Genomic DNA, 25724 nt, shown 5'->3' with positions numbered 1-25724 from the left:
CTATTTTATTAGGTTGCCCCATGACATCAAAGGTAGATGTGTGTGGTATGGTAGTAGAGACTGAACTTTCCTGACACTATCTCGTTTTGTTTTTTTGCTGTGTGACAGATGGCAGTAGAGGGACAGTCTGATATAATTGGTGTCTGACATGGAAGTGTGGACGAAGCAAAAGTGTGTCACTGAATTACTCCATGCAGAAAAAAAATTGCACCCATTGACATTCATTGATACTTGCTGAATGTTTCTAGAGGCCAACCAGTGGATGTGAGCACAGTGAGGTGGTGGGTGGTGCATTCCAGCAGTGGTGACAGTAACTGTGGGTCACCTCCACTGTTGCAGATTTTTATGGATGTGAAATGCAGGCTCTTTTACACTGCCAGTGAAAATACACAGCTGATATCGATGTTTCTGATGAAAAAATAGTAGTTGTATTTTAATAATAATTAATAATTAAATGTTAATATAAACAATAATTGATAATTTAATAACAATTTGCATGGAAATAAATAGGCATCACTTTTGAAACGACCTATGTATATCAGTGATATTTCTTTTTAGGGACTTCACAGTTTATTACATTGACCCACTGCAAATTTGGTTATTGCTCTTTTAGTCAAAGTTGAAATCTGGTGGAGGAAACATGTTTCAAAAGCTGACAATGATCTATGACTATTTTTGCTTCTTATCTCTGATAACAACAAGCAGAAGCCAAATTGGGCAAAGGCCTGAGAAAAACGCAGTGTTCAATGGAAAATTTCTCTGTCAGGATCATGGCAAACCTTCTCACACTGTGGAAAACCAGGCTATGAAGACAGAAAAAAGGGAAGAATGTCAACTTTATGCATGATAGTTTAACCCAGGGCTGAAGACAGAGTTAAAATTAGAGCTTTTGCATTCAGGCCTCATCTTACAGAGTCTGTGTCACTTAAGTGCTAGGTAATTGTAGCTAGGGGATTTTTTTGCTAAGAATGTTTTTCATTACTTACCAAACCATTCCTAAGTACTCAAGAAGCATGAAATGCCAATGCAGTATGTTACTGACAAGTATGTGTTACCGTATGAAGGCACAGGAAGGTTGAGGGACAGGCTTCAGGAAAAAGATAGTTGGTCTAACTGGTGGAAAAGATGTGGAAAAGAGAGGTTAAATGATCCAGAGCTAGGAAGGTTCACCCATTATTTAAATAGTTTCAAGATCTGGAGGATGCAGCAGCACAATTCGGCCAGAATAGCGAAGCAGTCAACTGGAAAGCAGGACCTGTCAAAGCTGCTATGAGAACAAGACATAAAAAGCTGTTCTTCATAAGTGAAAGAAACATTAAGGAGTGCTTCATGCTCAAGTAAGAAGAGAAGATTTATTTTACAATAGTTGCAATACTTGGACACAATAAAAGCCAATTGTAAGTTATCAGAAAAAAATATTATGTGTCTCCAGAGACTGAACTGTGCAGTGGGAATGAGGCCATTTCATTTCCTCTGCAATTTGAGGCATTGAAGTAGTGAGAAGGGCATTGCTGAGTACATATTTTCAATGGATGTGCATCTGCATTAGCTACTAATACAGTTCACAGAGAGGGAGACTCTGGTACACTTTGGTGTGATGCACACTGGTCCAAGGATATATTGCAAATTGTGCAATAGTGTTTAGTGTGCATGAATAGAAGTGCGCTGTCAGAACCCTGTGGCCTGTCATACTTGTGCACAATGGTACTCTGCGCAGTGTGCCCATGGGGTCTAGCATACAGACTAGCCAACATCTAAAGTGGTCCTAAAGTGGTCTTAAACTTTGTAGCACCAGCAGTAATCCAGCTCTGCCTGATGCATGGAAAACTAGAGCTGTGTTGTGCTATTGAATTCTGAGGGTTTTCCCGATGATATTCAGATCACAGCTATGAGATCCAGTCAGGTGGCAAGCTTCAGAGTGCTCTCCCTTCTGAATACCTCCCTCAATTGCCTGTTACAGGGACACCCTCTGCTTACCTTACCAGAAATCTGATTTCTGCCACTTGTCTTCGGACTTGCAGCCTTTGTTTTCGAAAATAGCGTGGCAATGATGTTCAAACCTCTGGTAGTGAAGTCAGCTGTTTGGCAACTTCTGCTTGGTGCCAGTGAGCACTCTCGCATTTTCTGCCTTCTAACCTGAAGGTTTGTCTCAGGGCAGTCCAGTGGAATGTAAGATACTTATCCTGCATTTTGTTTCCTACATTTGGCCATTTCTGCTTTCTATTTTGGAGACTGAGTGGTATGATTGAACAAACTAGATCAGGATTTCATTAAAATGTAGGGGTTATAATGTGCTGGTGAGAGCTGATATGATTTTAAAAATGATGACTCTACAAAGATCTTGTCTTTTGAAGCAGATGAAGATCTCTTTCAGTTAAAAAGCCAAAAGCAATGGAAAGGCAGTAGTTCCCCCCTTTAGCTTTTATTATCTCTTGTGTTGCAGAGTGACCAAACTCGCAGATGTTTCCAGAATCCCTTCCCAGCCCATGACCACAGCCACTGCTGGAAGACTGATAATTGGTCTGTTATATGTTTCACTACAGTATGTCCCCAGTACCAGTCTTTCACAAGGCATGCTGGTATTCAGTTCCAGCTTGGTTTCACAGGTAGAGAGGTTCTTATCTGCAAAATGAAGCTTAATATAAATGTATTGTGCAGCGCATGAGGACTGCAAGGTGTCACAGAAATTGCCCCTGTTGTGTGGCAAACCTCTGAATCCAGGGCCTAAAATTGTGACACTTAACAACACTTTTTAGTTCAGAGGTTTGTATTTAGTTTTCAGTGCCCATTTAATCTGTCCAGCAGACTGGGGCCATCTTACATCAGAGCACCCATCTATTTTAATCATAAGCATAGGCATATACATGTGATTCAAACCTTACTTATTCTAATTAGTATTATATCATGACATCTACCAAATAAATTTGGTTACTGCCTGGAGTCTCATCAGCTTCTGACCCTTTGCAGTGAGCTTGTAGAACGTTGATTAGCTTTGTGGTATCTCAACATGTAGGATGAGTCTGGCTGAGATGCAGGTGGGAAGCTGTGCTATCTCTTCTATGAAAGCACCACTGTTTTGAAACATGTTTTGTGAGTTTATTTGTGAACCAGCATTTTAGATTCTTGGAGTTTTGCAGTGATTTCAGGCACTGAGAAATCTAAAAGTTGAGAAACAGGTTGGTTTTTTTAATTTTTATTTTTTAATTTAACTCTGTATTATAAACTTTTTTTAATTAAGTGGGAAAGATGCTTTGTTTGCAGAGGAAAGGCAAAAAAAGAACATTGGTAGTGTTCTGTAAGACTACGTTTTCAGTTTCCCAGTGTATTCCAAAAAGGCCCACGTGGTGGCAGCAAAGGGCATAGTTTAACAGCGAGAAGCTAAATTCGGTGCAAGTTTGTTTTGTTTTGTTTTATTTTGTTTTCTCTTCTGGATTTTTGTGTGTCACAGCTTCATGGTTCCTAATTTATATTATTCTCCTTTGAAGAAATTCTGAGTCTTCAGCTGTGCAGGAATTATCCCTTATTTTTCTCTTTGATATATAATTTTATGTGCTGAACATGTTGAGATAATCTAAATTGGTACCAAAATGTAAAATTTTTCCAACTGTATTGCATTTGAGTGGAGAACATATGGCTTAAAGGAAATCTCTTCTCTTCTTTGAGAGCCCGTGTCAGTAAATAATGCCCAAATCTTTAAAATTATTACACAGTGATGTATTTTTCATGTGACATCCAAAAGTCAGAGTTGTAACTGCTTCCCTCCCAAATGTCAGCTGTCTCAGATGAATCAATTTTCAGCTGACCATTGGATGTTGAGATGCATCATTATTCAACATTTCAAAGTGTCATTGCAGTTGTAGAAGCCAGATATTTTTCTGTTGCTAATTGTGACATTACGATGCCTGTAATACAGGGTTGTCAGGGTTGTCTTCTTTGAGTGCTGGATGTGTCAAGAGGAGGTTTTGAGTGAATTTATTACCTGTACTGTCAATGGGTTTCAGTTGTTACTATAAAGCACTAGGAGAAAGTATATGTTGGTGAGCTTGTATCTTTTCTTGTAGCTTATTTCTCATGTAGAAAAGGTGTGAAATTGCAATATACATTAATACCAAAACTTCCTTTAATTCTGTTCCTTTAATTAATTTTAACTTTCTTTTTGAAGAGGACTCTGTTTAAGTGATTAAATTATTTGGGATCCAATTCCAGTTTCCCCTCTTGCCCACCCCCGGTTGCAGCTACATAGAAATAATTGTGTTCCTAAAAATGTTTATTTACTTAAGACTTTACACCATATCGTATTCAGGATTCAGACTTTTAGTTTCTTTGTTTGCTTTTCAATGACTGTAAGATTAATCATCACCAGCCTCATTTTTTTGCAAGTTTTAAGTACAAATAGGAATATGCTTTAACTAACTACTGTTACTGTTCTGTAGAACTACAAGGTCTAGGGTGGGTCTGTATTAGTCTTCCAGACACCTTCATAGACATGACTTGTCTGTCCAGTCATGTTTAATGACCTCTGTGTTGGTGTATCCTTTTTTCTGTATCTGTTACAGTCAGATTTTTATACCACAGTCATCTTAAATGGCAAAATGTAAACTGTTTTGTTTTGTTTCACTGTGCTCTGTTGTTAAAGCACCCAGCTAGAGAAAAGATCGTAATATTTGTCCCTACTCAGTTGGTAAAGATTATTACATTACACTGTGACTTTCAGAAATGTCAAGCTTTTGTGAACTGCCGGAAGGAAGGATTTCAAAACTGTAAGTCTGCTATACTGTTCTCAGAGACTAATCCTTTGTGGGCACTGTGAGTCTTTCCCAGAGTATGCAGAAAATGAGGACGCTCTTGGAAGACACATAGGCTAACACAGGCTGTGACAGATGCACCCTGTGTAAAGATATACAGAGAGCAGAAAGTTGTAAGAGTACAGCTTTTACAGTACTACTCCAAGAAAGCTGATGGCTGCAGTCTTTAAGTGCTCTTCAGGTGAGGCTTTTCACTGCAGGTTCTCATCCTAGTTGTGATCCTAAGGCACAGGTGTCTAGGGAGACTGCATGAGCAAAAGAAACCACGTTTTCTAAGGAGCTGGGATTGAAGTCTCTTGAGTCAACATCAGTGTGTGAAATTCGAAGTTTACTTAATTTTTTTCCAAACAAGTTCAAGCTGTTTTAACGTTTATAGCTACATGTACTCTCAGCCGTATCACCTGGTAAAAAGTACCTCTTGGTTCCATGTCATAAATCTGCCATATTACTTCCATTTTCTGTTAAGTGCTTCAACAAGCTGCTTCTTTTCCTGAGCAAGGGCGCACCAGAACAAAAAAGAAAAAAAAAAAAAGTTTAGGTTAGCTGTAATTAGATGATGATAATTCTGAAATCCTAGGCCCTTGAAAGATTGAAAAATTAATTTCCCAGTCCACATTCTTGGTGCAGGCAGAGGACAAAGCAGATTGCTGAATGACTGCAGTAGGATCCTTACAGAACCCGGGCTGGGTGGATGTAAAGCAAGCTATAAAAGAGATCCCTTATTCATAAAGAAATTCTAGAGATCCTGCTTGTGATTAGAAGGATCACAGCCAAAAAAAAACTGTGATACAGTTGGAGCTGTGTTATTATAAAGTATAATGCAGGTAGATCAGTCTGAAAGCCATACTAATCAATGATGGAATGACTAAAAATTATCCAAGCCGAACCATTTTCCTGTTAATTCTGTGGGGTAGCTTAGGCCAAACCATAGAAATTTAAGTTATGGAAATCAGTTTTAGAAAGAGTTCTCTATCAAGACATAGGCAGAGGACCCAGGCTGGCAGTGGGTACTTGTCATGCTTACCATCTGTTTTAGTTTCAGGGGCTGATAAGTTCAGGTAAGAACTACAATGGTTGCACTATTCTAAAACCCCCTTTCTTTAAGAGCTTTTTCTCCATTCTAGTGTTAATGGCTGGTTTTAAGAAGGTTGTCCCTGATCAGAGATGCCAGAGGGAAGAACTATAAGTGTGGAATGCAGCCAGACCTGTTAGCTATGAGCAGGCACTACAAAGGCAGCTGTCCTGGGAAAAGCTTGTGAGGGCCGGCAGCCTGTCCAGTACCTGAGGGGCTGCAGGTTGGACAGAAGCTAGAACTTAAGGCTGTGGCACAGATGTGCTGTGGTGTTGCTGATGTGACTTTGGAAATGTCTGAGGGCTGGTTAAACTGATTCCCCTTTCCTCCTTCACAATATAAATTTACTGTGCTGTATATAACTGACTAAATGAATTGATGATGGCATTATGTCATTGTGCCTTCTGCAAAAATTCATTTGTACCACTGTTATATATTTCATATTTTCTTTTATTTTTTATTAGAAGTATTATGATTGAAAACAATCATTTCATCACAAATGAAAACTTCCTACAACTTCCTACAACTTCCTGAAGGGAGGTTGTGGTGCAAAAGGGTCTGGCCTCTTCTCCCAGGCAAATAGTAGGACCCGAGGAAACAGCCAGAAGTTATACCAGAGGAGATTTAGGTTGGATATTAGGAGAAACTTTTTCTCTCAGAGGGTGGTCAGGCACTGGAATGGCTGCCCAGGGAGGTGGTGGAGTTGCCATCCCTGGCAGTGTTCAAGAGGCATCTGGATGAGGAGCTGAGATGTGGTTTAGTGCTTGTGGTACTGATAGGAATGGGAGGGTGGTTGGAGTAGATGATCTTGCAGGTCGTTTCCAACCTTGTGATTCTGTGATTCTGTGTGATTCTGTGATTCTGTGAAAACATTCAAAGTGTCCATTGATATTTTGGTACCAATGTGAAGAGTCCATGAATCCAAGCATCATGAGGGAAATGTAAACGTTTGGTTTTTGATGATACAATAAATTTACCAATTCCAAAAATGATGTGTTCTCATTCACCTCAGAAAAAAAAAAAAAAAAAAAAAAAAAAGACACATTTTTCTTTTTCTTCTACCGACCCTGTGGGCACTCACTGATATGTATTTTCCTTTTTGAAGGTACAGGTAATGGTTATAGCACTGCTTTGTTTTTTTTCATACCACTCTTGATTGAATTGATGTGTAGACACGGATAGTGCATTACTTTAATTACACTATGACATTGTAACTGCAGTGCTGTCTGTTAGGATTTGTGCAACTATCACTTCTGTCAGACCTCTTGCCAATTGAGGAACCACAGTGTTCCTACTGTTCACGTCTTGGTTTTTTTGCCTGTGACATAGAAGCGTTCAGTCTCCCGGAGATTGAAATGCTTTGCTCTAACCCAAACTGTTAAGTTCCAAATAATAAAAAAAAAACAACAAATATCCCTGTCTAATGTTAGTAGGATCCAGAGGAGCTCATGATGTGGGGCCATTTGCCTATAGGTAATCATAAGGCTGAAGGCCCTAAGAAACCTGTAGGCACGTTAGGGTATAGGTCTGTCAAAATGACCTAGGTGTCTTCTTGTGTCTTCTTTCATAAGAAATCCTTGGGTGATGTATATAAACTATATAAACTAAGAAATCTGTAAAGCTGTAATCTGTACTTCCAGGAGCCTTGTCCTTTGCTAGTAATGAAGAGCTAGCATTGGGCCGTATTTTCTGCTGGGCAGTCTCTGTGGAACTGCTGCCATCCCTGCAAAAGCTCGTCCATTCATGTTTTATTCCCATTTGTTTTAGTTCATATGAGGACATACACATAAACACAAACACAGTTTTAATAAAGAAGAATTTAATAATTAGTGCTTCCACTAAAAGCAGATTTTAAAGAAGTAAAATGCTTCTTGGCACTTTTCATCCCTCTTCACTTTGCCTGAATCCCTTCTAAGATATCAAATACCTGGAATGTAAAAACATGTAGTGCAGCTGCCACCCTAGTGAGACATTTGCTTGCACTAGGTACTGCTGCTGTATTCTGATTTTCTGGGGAGCAGACAGCCCACCTGTCCCCATCATCTCTGCCAGCAACAGAGTAGGTAGGAGCAGCAGATGGGCAAGCAGCCTGTTCCCCAGACTAGTGAGGCTGCTGCACATAGAAGCCAGGACAGAGAACATAAAAAGTTAGAAAGTAGTAGTTTCAGAAGAAATATTGCAGGCATTTGTTTCCCTGGGCAGCAGCAGCAGCTGATTTGATTCAGAGAAATTTGGCCCATGTCCTGCTATCTGCTCCTGCAGGGGAACAACTGAGACAAAGTCGCTGTTAGTGCCTTTCCCCAGGCCCTCTATGTATCTAGAGTCTCACTTTGGAATGTGGCTGCTTGTATGAGCACTTAAGTTAGGCTGTGTGAGGTTATGGCCCTGGTGCTTGTGGTTAAACTGCAATGTGTGTGTTTTCTTCATCTTTCAGTAGTGTGAGGGAGAATAGAAGAAAACAAAATACTAAGTTTGTTCTCAGAGAGAGTACTGTTTGAGTTTATTCAAGCATTCACAATTGTAGTACCCCCACAAAAGCACATGCATTTATAAAACATATTTTGCTGTCATCTTGAAAAGTCAGAGCACAGAATTTTTTATAGAAATGTCCCAGTTTAACAAGTGATAATTCATGTCTATGCGTAGCTGTATCTAGTGCTGTAACCATCAATCAACCTACAACTACAAGTGTAACAGAAATAAATTGCCCATTAAAAAGACCTATTTACCTGCTTTTTTCAGAAATTCATGTGCCCTGGCCTTAATTTCCAATTTTCGAATGGGAAAAAAGGCAGTAAATTTGAGGAAGAAGGAGGTTTTTTTTCAGAATTTGGTATAGAAAATCTGGTCAGCAGAAATACTGAAGAAGTTATAGGTGGTTTTTTTTTTTTTTTTTTTTTGGTTTTTTTTTGGTTTTTTTTTTTTCTTAATTTCTTCCCAGTTTACTCCTACGCTGCATGGGAATTGAATTGCCAGGTCATGGCCTGAAACAGTGACTGAGAACCAGGTGAGAAGGTGTCGCTAACCAAGGGAGCTCAGGTGTAAGCAGTGCACCTGAGCAATTGGAAGGATTGAACTCTGAGTCCACCTTTTCTCACTCTCACTTAAGAATTAGCACTCAAATAAGTTCTTGAAAGTTTTCTTATATTGTCTTATGGTAGTGACTTCATTTATCTTATGTCTGCTTGTGAGCTTTACTTGTGTTTCCAACTGCCTGCTGTTAAGAAAGTGAGGTCTTCAATAATTCACAAATTCAGGTTTAGATTAGGACATCGCTGTACAATTTAAGAACTTAAATGATTAACACATTCTTCTAGCTGGGCAGCCAAAACAGCAATTACAGCAGATCAGTGCAGTTATCCAGAACAATAAAATAGTGAGTGCTTGCTATAAAATGTTAACAAACCTGAAGTTCAAGAATTCTAAGACCATTTTGACTAATGTACACATATCTACTTATGACAGTACTTGATAGCATTCAGCAATTGCTGAATTCATGAAAATATTTTTTTTTAATGCATGTTCCCACAGCTTTTTCCATGCTACCATTGTTCAATGACATTTAGTGTTAAAGCATTATAATTAACAAGCCATTTTCAGTAATGTTCAGGCAAATTAGAATTACATTCACTGAGATGTTTGTTTCATCCATTCTATAGGATATTTTATGAAAGGAAGAATAGACATTGTATTTTAGAGTGCCTTGGTTGTGTTTGTGTGTGCTTAGGAGTGAATGTCCATACATCTGTAGAGACAGGAATAATAAAGGTACATGGTATTTTTGAAAAAAATGGAGCAGCTCACCATCTATTGATGTATGCTTTTGACTAAAGACATTACTGAATTTCTTATTTCAAGATTTTTTCTTTAAAAGAAATGCTATCCTTAATGCAGTTCACCTGTCTTGGAACAAATAAGTTTAAAAATAGCTGAGCATTAGATTCCAGAATTCTGTGGTGAAATAGTATTTAAATATATGTGCAAAAAGGTTAATGTAAGCTGAGATACATTTTCCTATGCACTTTTTTTTTTTTTTTTTTTTTTTCCATGCGAGATTTCCTACAGAAAATTCTTGAATGCTTTGCAGATAGATTAGAAATATTTTGCCTCCTACCTGCTATCAACCTGGCAAAGGGTAGGTTGGGAACTTATTTTTAGAGACATTTTTATTGTAAAAGAATCAGCATGACTGTGGCAGAGAGCACTGCTGGTTGTAAAAGTTATAATGAAGTGTTGAAAACCACACGGTTAGATCCTATCTAAATGGAAGCAACCTGTAAAGAGATTTGTGCTGAAATGTTTTTCAATGACATAGGCTTTGAAAAGAAGAGTAAGGACACACGGTAGGTTCTGGTTCTTTCACATGATCTATTGTAATACTTCATTGTATTTAATGCATAATGATAACTGAGAACATAAATTTATGAAATTTAACAGCAGCATTTGGCAATTACAATTAGCCCTCTATTGTTTCAGAAATGATAATACAATGAAAAGAACCTTTTTTCTAGTTTTAAAGCTTGCAAAGCTAAAAAAGGGGTGTTCCCTTAGCACTTAGCAATCTGAAATATCAGGAGGGTCAATTACATTCTGTACTGCATAAAGCTCAGTAGGGGAACTTGCACTGCATTTTTGTTCTAGTCTTAGATCAGCAGAGGCCAAGACCTCGCAGGCTCCCTGATGCCTCCCAGAGCAGCAGCTCTGCTCCTGAGCAGTGCATTGGCAGTGGAATCTCACAGTTTTGGTTCTGTGACACCAGTTATTAGTGCTCTCTGTGAACTTGTGCTTGATAGCAAGGCTTGCAAGATTGGCTCAGGGACAGAAGAGAGGAAATGTGCCCCAAAGTTGTGATGGTTAAAATAGATCTTTTCTGTTTGCCTCTGGTCATAAATAGGTGAGGTCACTTGGAGCCACAAAGGAATTTTTTAGTCTTGTTCTCAGAGTTACGTTGCTGATAATTAAGAATTGCTTTCTCACAAAACTTAGCATTCCCTGCGAAGCAGAATTCATATGTGCATTTAAAAAAGATGAGCATGAGTTAGGACAGAAAAAATTACTAGCAACAAAAAAATTCCTGCCACTAATTTGAATCACGTGAGCTAGAGCATGACACTACCACAGCCAATCCATCTGTGATCAATGCTTGTAACTCAGAAACTTTTTAGTTATCTCAGGTTGTTTCTTTTCCAAGAGTTGTCAGCCTCCTGCAGGAAATGGAGAGTAAGTGCTAGATTGTCATATTGTCAGAGTTAAGAACAAAAATCTTACGTCTCCTATTGCTGAAAGCTTCCTGTTTCTATATTCCAGAATGTTTCCACTCAGTGGACATTAAGATCTGGGTTCTCTCTCTTCTGCCTTAATATGCAGTGAATCATAAGCAGAGTACATGCAGAGTGCATATATTGTGAGAGAGATTGCTTGAGTTCTTTGAAGCCATTTGCAATGCAGTATTCATTGCTAAATATTTTTTTTTGTTGTTCTATGGCCTTTGTGGTTCTTTCCGAAGGTATTTCTGTCCTTTTCTCTCTGTATAATCTTTCAAAGAAGAATGCAGACAGTGGAAATGGGGAGACCTCTTGTCTCTTAGATGTTCTAGGATCATCTGTAAGAGCCTGTCTAGTGGTCCTAAGATAAGTAACTCAATCTTTGATCAGTTAACCTAATCTGTATTCATGACACTTTCTGTCACCTTTTGACAAAGGCAAAATTCTAGTTTTTGGGGTCGCTCAGGGTTTTGCTCTTAACTTAGTAACAGGTTTTGTCTCTAAGACCCCACCTGGGTCTTAGATGCTATATTTGGTTTCTGGGCCCCCAACAGAAAGGAAATAGGCCTTTTGAGGTGAGCTGAGTAGACAAGGCTCTGGGGAGACCTTATAGCCACCTTCTTGTGCCTAAGGAGGGCCTACAGGAGATCTGGAGAAGAACTTTATCAGAGAGTGTAATGTCAGGACAAGAGGTAATGGTTTTAAACTATAAGTGGGAAGGTTTAGATTAAACATTAGGAAGAAAATCTTTATATAGCCCAGAGAAGCTGTGGATGTCCCATACCTGGAAGTGCTAACGGCATGTTGAACTGAGCTTTGAGCAACCTAGTCTAGCAGGAGATGACTCTGCCCAGGGCAAAGGATTGGAACTAGATGATATGTAAGATTCCTTCCAAACTAAACCATTCTGTAATTCTGTAAGATACGTGAAAAAGGGCATTCAGAAAAGGGCAGCAAAGCAGGTAAAAAGGCTGGAAAGTATGTCCTGAGGGAAGAGGTTGAGAACACTTGGATTGCCCAGTCTGGAGAAGAAGGAGCTGAGAGGTGACCTAATTTCTCTCTGCAACTTCCTTAGAAGGGAAAGTGCAGGGGAAGTACCAGGCTCTTCTCCCTGTTAACTGATGACAGGATGCTCAGGAATAGCACAAAGCTGTTCGAGGGCAGGTTTGGGAAAAACCTGTTTACTATAAAGGTGATCAAATACTGGAAAAGGCTTCCTAGTGAGGTGGTAGACACCCTGAGCCATTCAAGTCAACTTTGGATAACACTATTAATAATATGCCTTAGATTTTGGCTGGCACGTTCCAAATTAACTGTTCTGTTCATTGGATGCTAGAGAAATGTTGTCTTCAGTGGGATAAAAATTCATTTTGTGCTCATAAGAAGCTGGTAGTTGAGAGCCCAGTGTTGCCTTTTATTTTCTTGTTTCTGTACTCAAAACTATGAACTATTTTGAAATTATACAAGCGAAATTAAGACAGCTAGGGGGCACTGTGGCTAAACATTTGTAATGTGCCTTTTAACTGGTACTGATTTACTTGTCTGACATAAATTGTACTTCAGAATTAACAGCAGGTTTAGAGTTGCCCCTCATGTATTTTGCTGTTCCTAGAACACATCGACATTACTATTAAATATATGCTGTTTCTGTTCTTGAGCTTTTGAGCGCATCATTTAAACCAGCTGAACAGCCTACTGTATATCAGTATTCATATGAGTAAAATTGACTCTGTCCGTAAGTAAACTGCTATGAGTTAGAAAGTCAGGTGCCAGTTAACTCTAAATCACAAGTTAATCTTTGCTGAATATGTGACTTATGCATAGATAATGGAAAAAATAGGTAGACTGTACAAGATCTTTCCTTGAGCGTACAAAGGAAAGTATATTGAAATTCTTAAGGGCTGTGCTGCAATTTAAGGTAAGTGATTGAGTGCTGGCTTTTGTTTCCTGGATTAAAAACGGTGAAGATCAAATAAAGCATTATATTATCTTTCATGATTCCAGTGTTCATGATTTTATTTTTTTTATCAGGATGCAGAATGGCTATACATATGGTTCTTTAATGCAAGGTTTACATCTGACACGTGTGAGTGCTTTTATCTACATAAATCACGTACCAATTAACTACTGTTACTTAATTACACCATCCACTTGGTGGAATCATTTATTTATCCCACCTAATTTGGTTTGTGCTGGTTACTGTTCACAGTTGTGTGGTTCAGCTGGGATTAGTTTCAAGCTGTGTGTTGCAGCTGCACCATGACTCAACTGTTCTCTCTTTTGTCTCTTGTTCAGGAAGGTGACAAGACAAGTAACAGCTGAGCTAGTTATCAGTCGTGAGTTTATTGGTGGATTGAATACATGCTTAAGGCAAAGATAAAATGATTTCTGTCATTAGGGGTTGGGAATTTTCCTCTTCAGGCTGTTTATGATTGAGCCTATTGTTCTTGATTTTTGGCCTTGTTATTTTTCAGTGTCATTGAAAAATGTCTATACCTTTGCAGCTGCTCTAAGTATTTCCTGTAGAACATCTGAATTTGCAGTAGCCTTGCCAACAGTAAATGCAGGTATTGAGTTTTTGTAGCCAATGGCTGTTCTAGTTCTATGAATGTTGCACAAAGTATGTATTTTTAAAATGTTAATAGAAGCTTACAGTGCTGATTTAATGACTAGTTGCATTAACTATATTAAATCTGTGATTTATAGGATCTGTTACAAGATTAACCTTGGATATTTTTAATTAAAGGCAGCTTTTTTTTTTTTTTTTTTTTTTTTTAACCGGTTGAGTTTTTTGCTTTCACCAAGGAAAAATGGCAATGATAAGCCACCAAACAGAAATGGAAGTTTATGAGATATGAGAAGGATCACCCTGACATAATTGAATTCTTAGATTACATAAGAACTGTCTGGGACAATTGATTTCTCTCACTGAAACTCAGTCACGGTGCCTCTGTAAATGTTTTACGTTAACGCTTTGCCAATTCTGAGATACATTTGAGACAATTGGGTATATAATTGATTGCTTTTATTTTTTCCCCTCCTTCTATCCAACAGGAGACTTGTTTGAGTCCATTTTATTTTATGGTATAAAGGCCAAAGCTACTGTGAATCAGGGATTCAGTAGAGTGCAAGTTTTAAATAGAAGTCCTCCTATCAGTTTATTCTGCAAAACAGCTGTTTTGCAAGTGTAATTTTTGGATAATCCCAGATGTGCACAGGTAATATTTTCCTTTATTAATTTCAGGTAAATAAATGTAAAACAAGAGAAGCATTTCTCCGCAACAAATAAAACAGGAGAAGCATTTCTCCGCAACAACATTTTGTGACTACTTAAACAGTGATTTCATGTGTGTGTAATGAAACCTGAAAACTGATTTTATGTTGATCATTTGGTAATCCTTTAAGCGTAGTGAGCAGTTTTGGTCCCCATAACAGTTCCTCATATTTGCTAACAATATACTGTACATGTAGACTTCATAATACCAAGCATGGACAATATCTTCTCTTCTGCCCATCTGTTCTTTGTGCATCATAGCCAAATAGATGGTTAGAAAGGTAGGATGGAGCCAAGCTGGTAAGCTATTCCCAGAGAATGGGCATTGATTAAGTGTCAGACTGCACTTTTACTAACGAAATATTAGAAGAGAATAGTTTGTATTCCAGTTCCTTGTTTCTTGTGTACCTGGTGCTTATGTGGTACAAATGTTCAGTCAGTTCTCCCTACTTTACAACCTGTGATTCAAGTGGAGCCCCTCCTTCTGCCTGTTCCTAGGGAGGAACTTGCTTCATGGTCTTCTCAGTTTCCCAGGATTTGGATAGGAAGATGCCATTTACTCCTTATCCATTCTGACTGCTGTATTTTGGGGGACACTACATCTGGCTTTGAACATAGAGTTTGACAGCAGACAGGTATGCTGTCCCAGAGGTGTCTGCTTTGTGTTGGTAAATGCTTCAGGATATATACACACTGCCAGTGCATGGAGGAGAAACTGCAGCTCTGAAATGTTCTTGATCTAAATATGTCACTGGATATGTCAGAGAAGCTGCTGCTGTTCTGAGAATTGTTGAGCTGTTTTTCTGACTTGAGAGTTTACAGCTTCTGATTCTTGGTTGTTTAATACCTTTCTGTGATAAAGGATTTTTCTGTACCCAGTGTTTATTTTTTTTGTAGGCATGTTTGTTCTATGACTAGGTCACCTCTCAGTGCTATTTTTAGTCCACTGAACAGGCAAGTTTTTGAACTCACTGTATATTTTCTCTCCAGCCTTATTTTAACACATTATTCTTTTCTCTTTTTAACATGCTTTAAAAATGTGAAGTCCAGAACTTTGACGTCAGTCTTACTGCTTATAAAAGTAAAATGATTTCCATTGTTCTGCATAGTGCATCTGTTATTGATGTAAATTAACCTGATATTTCCCGAAATCTCCTGGCCTCCATCCAATCTCTGTCTGTCATTCACATCCAATCTTCAATTAACTCACATTGCTGCTTGTAGAAGTATATCAGGCCATGTTAACAGAAGCTCAGATTTTTCTCTTGCTTCCTGTAAGTATTTGGAAAAACACTAAAAGTGCCCTGATAAATACTGTATTACATAGACCTTTTTAATAACCGGACCAGTTGCTTCTACTGCAGGTGTTTCACTGTTTCTTCTCTAAACTGCTCAACCTGTAGATGGAGTAGCTACTATGGTATCTAGTGCTTGTTGCTGTTTATTCCTTCTGTCAGTTTTGAGTGCAGAGCTGCCTTCAAGAATACACACTAGAACTTGTTTCTCAGAGCACATAATGAAGGCTTTGTTGGAAGATTCTAAGGTGGTTACCACATTGATAACCATTTACAGTGTTCCAGAAAAATTTCCCACAACCTGTGCTGACAGCAGGAATGAAACAGTGAGAAGCATCTTGAGTTCACATACAGGAGGCGGTACGTGCAAAATACAACATTTAGCTTTTCCTCAGGGAATGGGAACACGGAGAAGAAGGCTGCAGAGGTGAGTGCCATGGAGCTTGCCTTTTCTCCATAGAGAAAATACACTGAAATTAGTGCATGGTGAGTCAAAGGTCCTCAGGGCCCAGCAGTTGAGAGCCTTGCTAGAACAGTGCACAGCATAGACAGGAGATAGTGATGAGATCTGTGCAGGAAAACTGCAGCCAGTTGTGCAACGCTGAGAGAAGATGTTTGAATTGTCCTTTCTGGCTCTGCCCCTGCTGGTAAGGAATGGCAGAGGTGGTAATGGCTTAGATTGCAGTTGTTCCTGTTAAGATGATTTGTTTTAGATATAATTGTGCTTTCTTCATCCCTTGAATTTCTGACCGTGACAGTGTTTACTTAAGACCTGTATAAGGTGATTACAGTTACGGAAAATTACCTTGTACCCTGATGAGAGCATTTATTGTTCAATCAGGTTGTTTTTTCAATTAGGTTGCTTTGTTGTGTTTTTTTTTCCTGGTTTATACGCAATAACTTTTTTTTTTTCCTATTAATAAATAGAAGTGGCTCTTATTAAACTCTGAAAATTCAGTATTCTATTGAGTTCTAGCCAGTCCTGTAACATCCATGTGATGAACAGATCATTGGGTTTAACATCCAGTATTTAATAATATTCCTTCAAATATCTTCAGAAGATCTGAGGTAGTCCTACCTTCTGGTCTTGAATCCATCTCATGGAACAGTGTTGCTCCTGTGAAACAGGGCAGCCAATTTCAGGCAGGTGTTGTTTAGGAATGAGTTATTTTGAGCACAGCTAACAGAAACCTGTTAGTGAGCTACTGGCAGGTAGAAAATAACTTTAAAAAGGTATATAATTTGTTTCTAGATGATGTAATGGAACAAGTACAAAAAAGTACACCTTCAAAAGAAGTGTGTAAAATTTCATCTCTGACACTGGCAGATTCACAAGTGGAATATGCTTTGGAAGAGCAGTAAATTGTATTAAAATGCAGAGTAACACTTTTCAAAACATTTGAAAGGATTCTGGTGAATTGAGGCATATAATTCCTGGATTTTTACCCATTATAGCAAGCATGCTTTGGAGAAGTATGTTGCTGTAGTTCAAAGTTTTGTGCTACACAGTTTGAAAATTAAATTAAACTTTTGGTCACTTTTGCAGTTAATACTTTAAAATACACACAGAGACAGCTGGAAAACCACAGCTGCAGAAGTCTGACATCCCTGCTGGGCAAGCTGATGGGATCAATGAACTGTAAACAAATATGCACTACTAAGAGGAGTCTGAAAGAATCCTTCTGTAGGGGAAGGTTATGCCTTGCAAAAATCTCTTACAGTTAAGTGCCTTAAGGCATCACTGAACATGCGAACAAATAAATTCAATTGATATTAACTTACTTGAAGTCTTTCAACAAGTTTCTGATCTAAGATTTTCAAGAATCTCAGTCAGGATTAAAATGTAGATGTATTGAAACAAACAGCCTTTTAAAAGACAGGATACAAAGGACAGAAGTAAATAATCAGTGTTAAGAATGAGGAAGTTTCTTAGTAATGTGTCAAGAGGATCTGTACTGGTATCTGTACTGCTCAGTGTTTGCAGACTGTGCTGGGAAAGAGGGTAAAGTCTTTGATGACACTACTTTGTTCAGTGAAGTGAAAATGAAACCTCACTGCAAAGAGTTGCAGAAGGATTTCACAGCACCAGGTTTCTAGAGGATGGTGTTGCTCTCTAATATGAAAAGCTATTGCTTCAGCTACATCAAACAGAGATGAGAGTTAATATAGGTAGTTGTATAACAAATGTCAGTTCAACAGTGAGCAGAGGGCAGATGAGAGAATATAAGGAATTATTAGGAAAATAGTAGGGAAAAAAGAATAAGAGGAACAGAAATCATGCCACTGTTCATACTTGAAGCAATCTCGCATCTTGAATAATATGCATCATTCTGCTCCCTCATCAAAAAATAATATATAGATCTCAAAAATACTGAAAGTGCAGCAAGGATGATCGAAGGAACGTTCTTCATACAAGAAGCTATTAAGTGGACTAGAGTCTATAAAAGTGGACTAGAGTCTACAGGTGGCACACACAAACTGGAGAACAATTTTTTGCCTTCTCATATTGTAAAATGTAGGGGTTATCAAATAATATCACATGGTAGAATGAAGATAAATGGAATTTTAAACACAATGATATCACATTTGATTGAGAAAGTCCTTGAGCCTTGGGTTACTCAAATCTGGGAGTCTGTAATGCAGAAGTATCATCTATTGTTTCTTATCCTAAACCTTTCCTTGACCATCTGTGGGAGGTGGAGTACCGGGATAGATGTTTGATCTGGAAAAGTACAATCACAATTATATTATTCTGATGATGTATATTTCTTAAATGTTAGATATAAAGATATATTTCAAACACTATCTTACATGTATCAAGCCATATGAAATACATACAGTAGAGCATTACATGTCATTTGCAACATGCCTGTTCTACCATTCTTGGTACAGAAAATTCCTGATTTTTGAAATTTCCTCTTAGGTTATCTCGTAAAAGACAAATTATCTTCCAGACACAACTGATTATAAAGTCGTGATTACTTTAGAAATTTGGAGATACTTTGGTGATGAAAGGAAATCTAGCAAGAAAGTGGGGGAAAAAAAGTGGTATCTTCACTGACTAATATAGACTTGCAAATGGGAAGATCAGTTGAATGTAATGGCCTGTGTTTATTTATTCATCTGAGATTCTGCTTTTATGGCTAATTCACAGTTTCCAGATCTTTCCAAGGTAGGATTTGGAACAGCAGTAGTTACTTCACTATACATTATTATGGAGTTACAGCAAGTGCACAGCCTCTGTATCAAATTTGCTAACTGAATATCCATTGGAGAATGAATGTTTTCTCTTTTTCCCAATGCTGCTAAACACATGGGAAAGTTTATAATGTAAAATCTAACAAAGTTGTAAAAAAAGGCAGTGAATTGAAGTGTTTTTTGAGGAATAGGCAGGGAAGGGTTGTTGAATGCTACATAAAGATACTTGAGTTCTATTGGGAAGCTTGAGTTTACTTCCATCTGACTGTTTACTAGCCTTTTATTATAGTCTTGCTCTTTCCTTTCAAAGACACTGCAGATGGACAAAACATGGGAAGCACAGATGGGAGAAAATGAGAATGGAAAGATATTTTGAAAGCCTCTTGTGAAGCAACAGAGATACTATTGTAAATTCATTGGGTGCGCTTTGTGTGTCAGTTCTGTCCAAATTCTTCTGTTTGTTAACAAATTTATACCAAAGAGAAGCTGCCTGTTTCATTCTTTCAGTCACCATTTCATTCATTCACTTTACAGAGCACCTATCAGATGCTGGACTGAATATATTTCATCAAATGTTTTCCCCACAGTCCTAAAATATTAGCTAAATAAGCCACCAGTAATGTGACCCTAAAGAGTGATATCTTGTTATAAATATCCGAGAAGAAACATCTAAAAGCTCGACAGGATAAATCAGCTTCTCTCAGTCTCTCTGACACCCACACACACACATGCGCATGTGTTACACAACTTATTCAACATTCAAAACATTGAATTAGTTCAGTATCTGTCCTTGGATTTGCAATTTGCATACTGTTTATCACCACAAGAGTACACATACTATGGTTTCCTTTTTATAAATCATGTAGATAACACATTTTCATCGCGTGTCACTGTATATAAAATACAATTCTGTTTTTGTCAGCAGACTGCTAAATGACAGCGGAGCGTCTGCAGCGTGCATAAAGCAGCATCTTGTAATAGACTGCAGGTCCCATGTGGAAACTTACAATGAATGCATTTTAAAGTTACAGCGGCAGTACAACCTCAAAAACTGCCAGCAATCACTTTATTGCGATATATTCATATATGTTGATTTTTGACATGCTTGTATACATGCCAATGTAAATGTTCTGTGAAGATGACTGGCAGTATTATGCGCTCCATTTAGTGGCCCAGTCTTTTACTTAGTGAGCTGGCATTCTTTCACAGGCAAAATGTAAGTAGTTCTGCTTATTCTGTAGAACACACAGAAAACCTGATGATCCTGAGAGGCAGTGTTCCAGTATCATTAGCAGTGTGTACCTGTGTATTCAGAAACATGCTGCTGAATCTCAAGGGTTTCCTGTGCAGGAATAGAATACAGGAAAACAGGAGACTCTAGCTCCATGCATGTAATATAAAAGACAGTTAAGAAAAATTTCGCAGCAATGCGTGAACATAGTGCCTATTTTTTTTATTATTATTATTTGATTGTTCCAGAAAGTCAGGAAGCTTTTTTTTTTTGCGTGATACTTTTCCTAACAGTACACAAGTTCTAGAACCAAGGCATGTGAGAAGCATCTCTCTTTTTACTGGCATAAATTCTACTGGTTCACATCAGGTATGACTCCTAAACTTTAAAAGCCAGGGCATTTCAAAGGTTAATTGTTTTAATAGTTAAGCATCATTTCTGCTTTGTGTTGTTTAATTTAATCTTTCCACCATTTAGTGCTGTTACTCACATTTTGGCTAGATTAAAGAGCTCTCTACTATCAATAATCTCCCATGTAGGTACTTGTGTGGTGTAATCAAATTCCCTCTTAATCTTCACTTTGATCAGATAGATACATTCTTAGGACTGTCATTGCAAGGCAGGATTTACAGTCCTCTGATTACTCAGTAATTCCTGTATCTTCTTTCTAGTGTTTTCCATCAGAGCATCTGGGCCCAAAACAGCATTCTGAAAATATGTATGCTGTCCAAAAATGCCTCCAAACCTAGAAGGAATACTGTCTTCACATTCTGGAGAGGCAGTTCTCTGTGTATATTCTCAGGGATGTTGTTATCTGTTAATCTGAACAGAGACATCGTGTTTTGTTGCTGTAATGATGCTTATGTTATGCTTTCTCATATGATATCCCTTGTTTTACAGATTAGCACTAATTTATTGACATTAGAATGATGACTGAAGACACGTAATTGTGCCTATGATTTGCTATATATCACTGGATCATCTGTAGTTTTATTACCAGTCAACTTCTAATATTTTCAGCTCAGTGACAGTTGACGAGTTGAGTGACACTGATCTGTAGGACCGTAGGACGAACAACTACAGGATTGCATTTTATAATCTGGACGAACCCACTGACTATTCTTTAATAGCATTCTGACAATAGCATTCTACCATTCTGATGGTAGTTTGGAAGAGCTCTTCTGTTGCTTCTTCACATGCTCTATATGTTTGAAAGATGGCCTCTAGCTATGGGGTTTAAAATCAGAATTTTGAGGGTTACTATCTGAGGTCTATCTACAATGAAAAGTCTTATTTTTCAGCGGTTAATGGTAATGGTTGTAGTGAAGAGTTTGTCAGCCATTTCAAAGTGTGGATCTCCTTTCATTTGTTAAAAAGTTTACTCAGATATTATGTACTAAGTATTTCTTAAATACCACCTAATAGTCAATGTCCTTTCAGGTTGTTTGTGAGAGATGCTGACTTTCTCATGACCTCAAAAACTCACCCTTCCCCTTAATGGAAAAAGTGGAGCTGCACAGGTTTTTATCAAGTGAGGATCTAGCCTAGTTTACGTAATAAATTTTGAATTCACTGATGAGGCTGACAATCAGATGGTTTGAAGTCAACCTTTAATAAAAAATGTGTATCTTTGGAAATAACTGTCTCTGCTTTATCCTTCTTCCTCCCACAATCTCCAAAAATACTGTTTGCTCTTCCAGAGCAGATGAAGTTTCACAGAACATTTAAAGCAAGCAGAGCCATCCTCTCCTGGACGCTGCAGTGATGAAGACACCTTTTTCAGATTTTCAGATTCAGAGCAGCATGCTCCCATTCTCTAACTTCTTTTCTCCCAGTCTGTTTTCACAAACTCACATACTCTTACTGCAAAGACTGTTTTCTGACCCAAAGAGTTGCTAAATTGTCTTCGAACACATAGTTGTGTTTGGCACCTTGCAGTGCAGGGATCAAGTTCTCCATGATGTCAAACCACACTCACAGTGACAACTCTGATTTTGCTGCTACTGTGGCAAAGGAGAATTATAGTGGGAATGTTGTGTTTCTTTCAGTGGAACATCAATGACTGCTGAAGACCACAGGCATAAAATTTTTGTTTTATAACGGTGTTTTCTTCTTGCTACCATCTGTGAAAATTTGAATCTTTAAACATTTGTCTCATGCATTTGTGTGTGGGAGGTGTGATATGTTGAGTTTAATAAATGAGTCTTGTTTACAGTATATCGGAATTGATGATAATTTGGACACTATGCATCTGTTCTGGAAAATGTCTAGCATACTTATTTTATAATCGTGTGTGATTATGTTTATACTTGATTTCTCCTGCACAATGAACCACAATTAAAATTTAATTTGTAATCCTTCGATAATACAGTATGAAGCTTCTGTCAATTAATTGGAAGTAATTAATTAATTAGATGGAAATGAAAGTACCTCAGAAACAATGAGCACAGAGAGCAAGACAGTGAAAACATCTGTGGGAGACAGACAAGCATAGTTCAAGTCTCCATGCCACAGATTAGTAGTATTAGTAATTCATTTGCAACAAAAATACACATTTGTTGCTGCTTTTTTTTAAACCTGGTTGTGGTTTATGGTTTTCATTTCATTGTTTGTTTGTTTTTCTGGACTGCAGATCTGCAGATCACAAAGCAAGGCAGTGTAGATCAGTTTGAAATCACTGCACACTGACTCAAGATGGAGGGGTGTATGGGAACTGTTGAGTCACAGCCTGAACCACTGATTGATCACCTGAGGCAAGGACTGGGTCAGCCGTGGGAGCACAGGTGAAGGCAATTCACCTGTGTTACCGGAAGCCTGGCTCCACCCCTCCTAGACCTCACGTAATGGCTGACTACCACTAGGGAAGGATCTCTTTCTGGAGATCTTTCCTTTTTGGAGTTTTCTATCGTGAGCCTGGATCCTCAGAAACAGGTAAGCGTTTCTTCTTTTTCACCATGGTAATGTTTCTGATCATAACACCTGTAAAGTGCTATCCTAGTGGTGCTACTCTTCCAACTGTACAAGGAGATTTAAGTTCTTTCTCAAATACTTCAGTAACGCAGGGCTTCATCTCAGATGGATTCACGTGGATTAAATCTAGCTAATTTCTTAAATACAGAAATGATGGACTTCTCATGGTCTAAGTTCTTTTCTAAGGCCTCCTCTGAGCCAGCAGTTATATACTAGTATTCTTGCTGTCAGTATTGCAGTAAAAAGGATCTTGTATCATGTATCATCTACACATCTTCCTCATGAGCATCTTAATTAATTGGTGTGGTAAGCTTGGTCTGGCCCGTATTAACCACAGTTGACACAAAAGCACTCTGGTTAGTGTCACCTTTTTGTGGGGAAAAAGGATGCTAAGAACTATATATATATATATATATATATATATATATATATATATATATATATATATGTAGGATTCAAGATGCTCAGTCCTTCGCACCCTTTTTATATATAGGGGTGTGCAAAGGAGTTACTTCAGTCTGCCTCTGGTCTAATGTGAGCATCAGTGCCACTACAGCAGAGTATGAGGTGGGAGTTGAGCTGGAAGTTGGGATCTCAGCAGCATGCAGCCTTTCTTTACGCTGAACCCATATTGGTTTCTGTACTCCTCACCACTGGGAGGCACTTTATGCCTGGGATCTCAACTATCACTGTTCTGTAAAAGCAGTCTTTTACACAAAGACAAAACACAAACTTTGTGTTTTGGACATACAGATGCTTTGTGACGCTGCATAGAGCAGTATTTGATCAGGTTAAGAGAAAGCTGTGGTTTTGTTCTATCTCAGGATAAGTGGGGAAGCACATTGCTTCCAGGCTACTTGAGTGGCTGTAATAATTTCCACAATTTCTCTGAAGTTTTGGTCACTAAAATGAGACATTGGGGAAAATTGTGACCCTCTGGATAAAAGACAGTAGAGGAGAAGTGTGGGCTAAGCTGAGATAACTGAATTTTGATTCCTGGATGCTCACTGTATGTGTATTTTATGAAAGTGCATTTTACTTAATAGATGCCAAAGTTATGATTGCCTAATGGGTATTGTATGCCAAAGGCATTTACAAATTGAGAGGGATGGTCTTGTGCTGCTGATCTTTTTGCGAAAAATAGTTCTTCAGAAGAGAGAGTTGCTGGTGAAATCTGCTGCTGTTAAAATATGCATAATGGTGCCATGGAATGTTAAAATTTTTTGGAGCTTCCCACCAACAAACAGTGGTTAGTTGCTCTGTGAGGTTTTCCAAAGTGTCCTTGTGCTAATTTATATTGCACCAGGAAGAGCATAATAAACTAGTTTTCAGTGTTGTTGCCAGAATATAGATAAATAAAACACTGTTGTTTACTGTAGGAACTAGCAGTAACAAAAAGCTGACGTAATAATACTCCTTTTCCAGTCCAGTTTAAACCTTTATAAATCTGAAAGTAACACACGAGCATATTTTTTGTTTCTTCTTGTGACCTGCAGATATTTATGGTCTTGCGGAAGTTTGAAACGACTGTAATGCATGGTAGCGATTGTTGGTTCTAACTTACAGCAATGTGCGGTGGCCAGACATCTAAGAAGGAAGCGTGGGAGTGAGAATAGATAGAATGCTTATCCACGTCCTGGGCTCGCTGCAAAACTCCAGCGGAGGGATCTTCAGAAGAGGCCCTTTCCCACTGGTAGCCAGTTCTTAAATGGGTCCAGGAGAGGTGCAGCCAGGCTCCACCTTTTCCGGCAGCACAGGTGAATTGCCTTCACTTGTGCTCCCATGGTTGACTTATGGCTCGCCTCAGGTGATCGATCAGAGGTTCAGGCTGTGACTCAGCAGTTCCCATACAGGGAATGGAATGAATAATACTCTGTTTTCATGACTGTTTTGTATTTGGGTCCTGTATGTCTTCTACCGCTGCCCACTTTCTTTCCTCTGAAGTGTTCCACTTTGGCTTCAAAAATGGCCCATATATAATGGAGCCAATAAACAGAAGTGGAGACTTCTTTTTGGAGTGAAAAAAAAAGAAACAAAACAAAAAAACAGAAAGAAGAAAAAGATACTGAAAGGGTAAAGGCCATCTTGAATGAATGGCTTTGTTCGTCTGGGCTTCTCAAGAGCTGAAACTTCAGTTTACAGCGAAGGAAGAATGGCATGAGGAAATGCAAATGAAATGGGATTTCTTTTCTGAGACAAAAAAAAAATAAATTTAAAAAAAAAAAAAAAAAAAAAAAAAAAAAACATTGAAAGAACCACTCTTTGTAGATGCTTTCCTAAATTAACAATCACCTTTTACCCTTTCTCTCTTATGTTTGCATGCAGAAACTCCTGTAGAATTCCTTCTTGCTCCTTGTATACCAGCATGGCAGCTTAGCTCGTGCCAGGCACCTCGCAGAAGTAACTTTCTCCTTGCTGCCACTGAAGGGACTTTTGTAACACTCGTAGAGCAGTGAAATGCAACCAAGAGAATGTTTTGTTTGCATTTTCAGTATTCAATTATTATTTCATCACAATTAAAGCAGCGTTATTCTGTCTGCTTTGATTGAAAACAGTGCTTCAAAGAATATTTCGTACATATACAAAATTATATATATATTAAAAATATATTTTAT

General features: G+C 38.2%; 1 protein-coding gene across 4 annotated transcripts in view; it reads left to right on the top strand.

The window, feature by feature from the left end:
* TMEM117 (transmembrane protein 117) overlaps positions 1 to 25724 on the top strand; it is a 192172-nt gene that overhangs the window by 32872 nt on the left and 133576 nt on the right. The window contains exon 1 of one of the 4 annotated variants that reach the window (XM_052668712.1): positions 22987 to 23070. The exons of the other annotated variants lie outside the window; for them this stretch is intronic. The gene's annotated coding sequence lies outside the window, so the exon portion shown is untranslated. Of the gene's footprint in view, positions 1 to 22986; positions 23071 to 25724 lie in introns of those variants that run through there. 4 annotated transcript variants of the gene reach the window in all.

Source organism: Tympanuchus pallidicinctus, unplaced genomic scaffold (assembly GCF_026119805.1).
Source record: "Tympanuchus pallidicinctus isolate F22 unplaced genomic scaffold, pur_lepc_1.0 scaffold8, whole genome shotgun sequence".
In the NCBI taxonomy this organism is placed as follows: Eukaryota; Metazoa; Chordata; class Aves; order Galliformes; family Phasianidae; genus Tympanuchus; species Tympanuchus pallidicinctus.
Note: the sequence above shows the minus strand (reverse complement) of the source record. Positions and strands in the feature narration are given on the sequence as shown.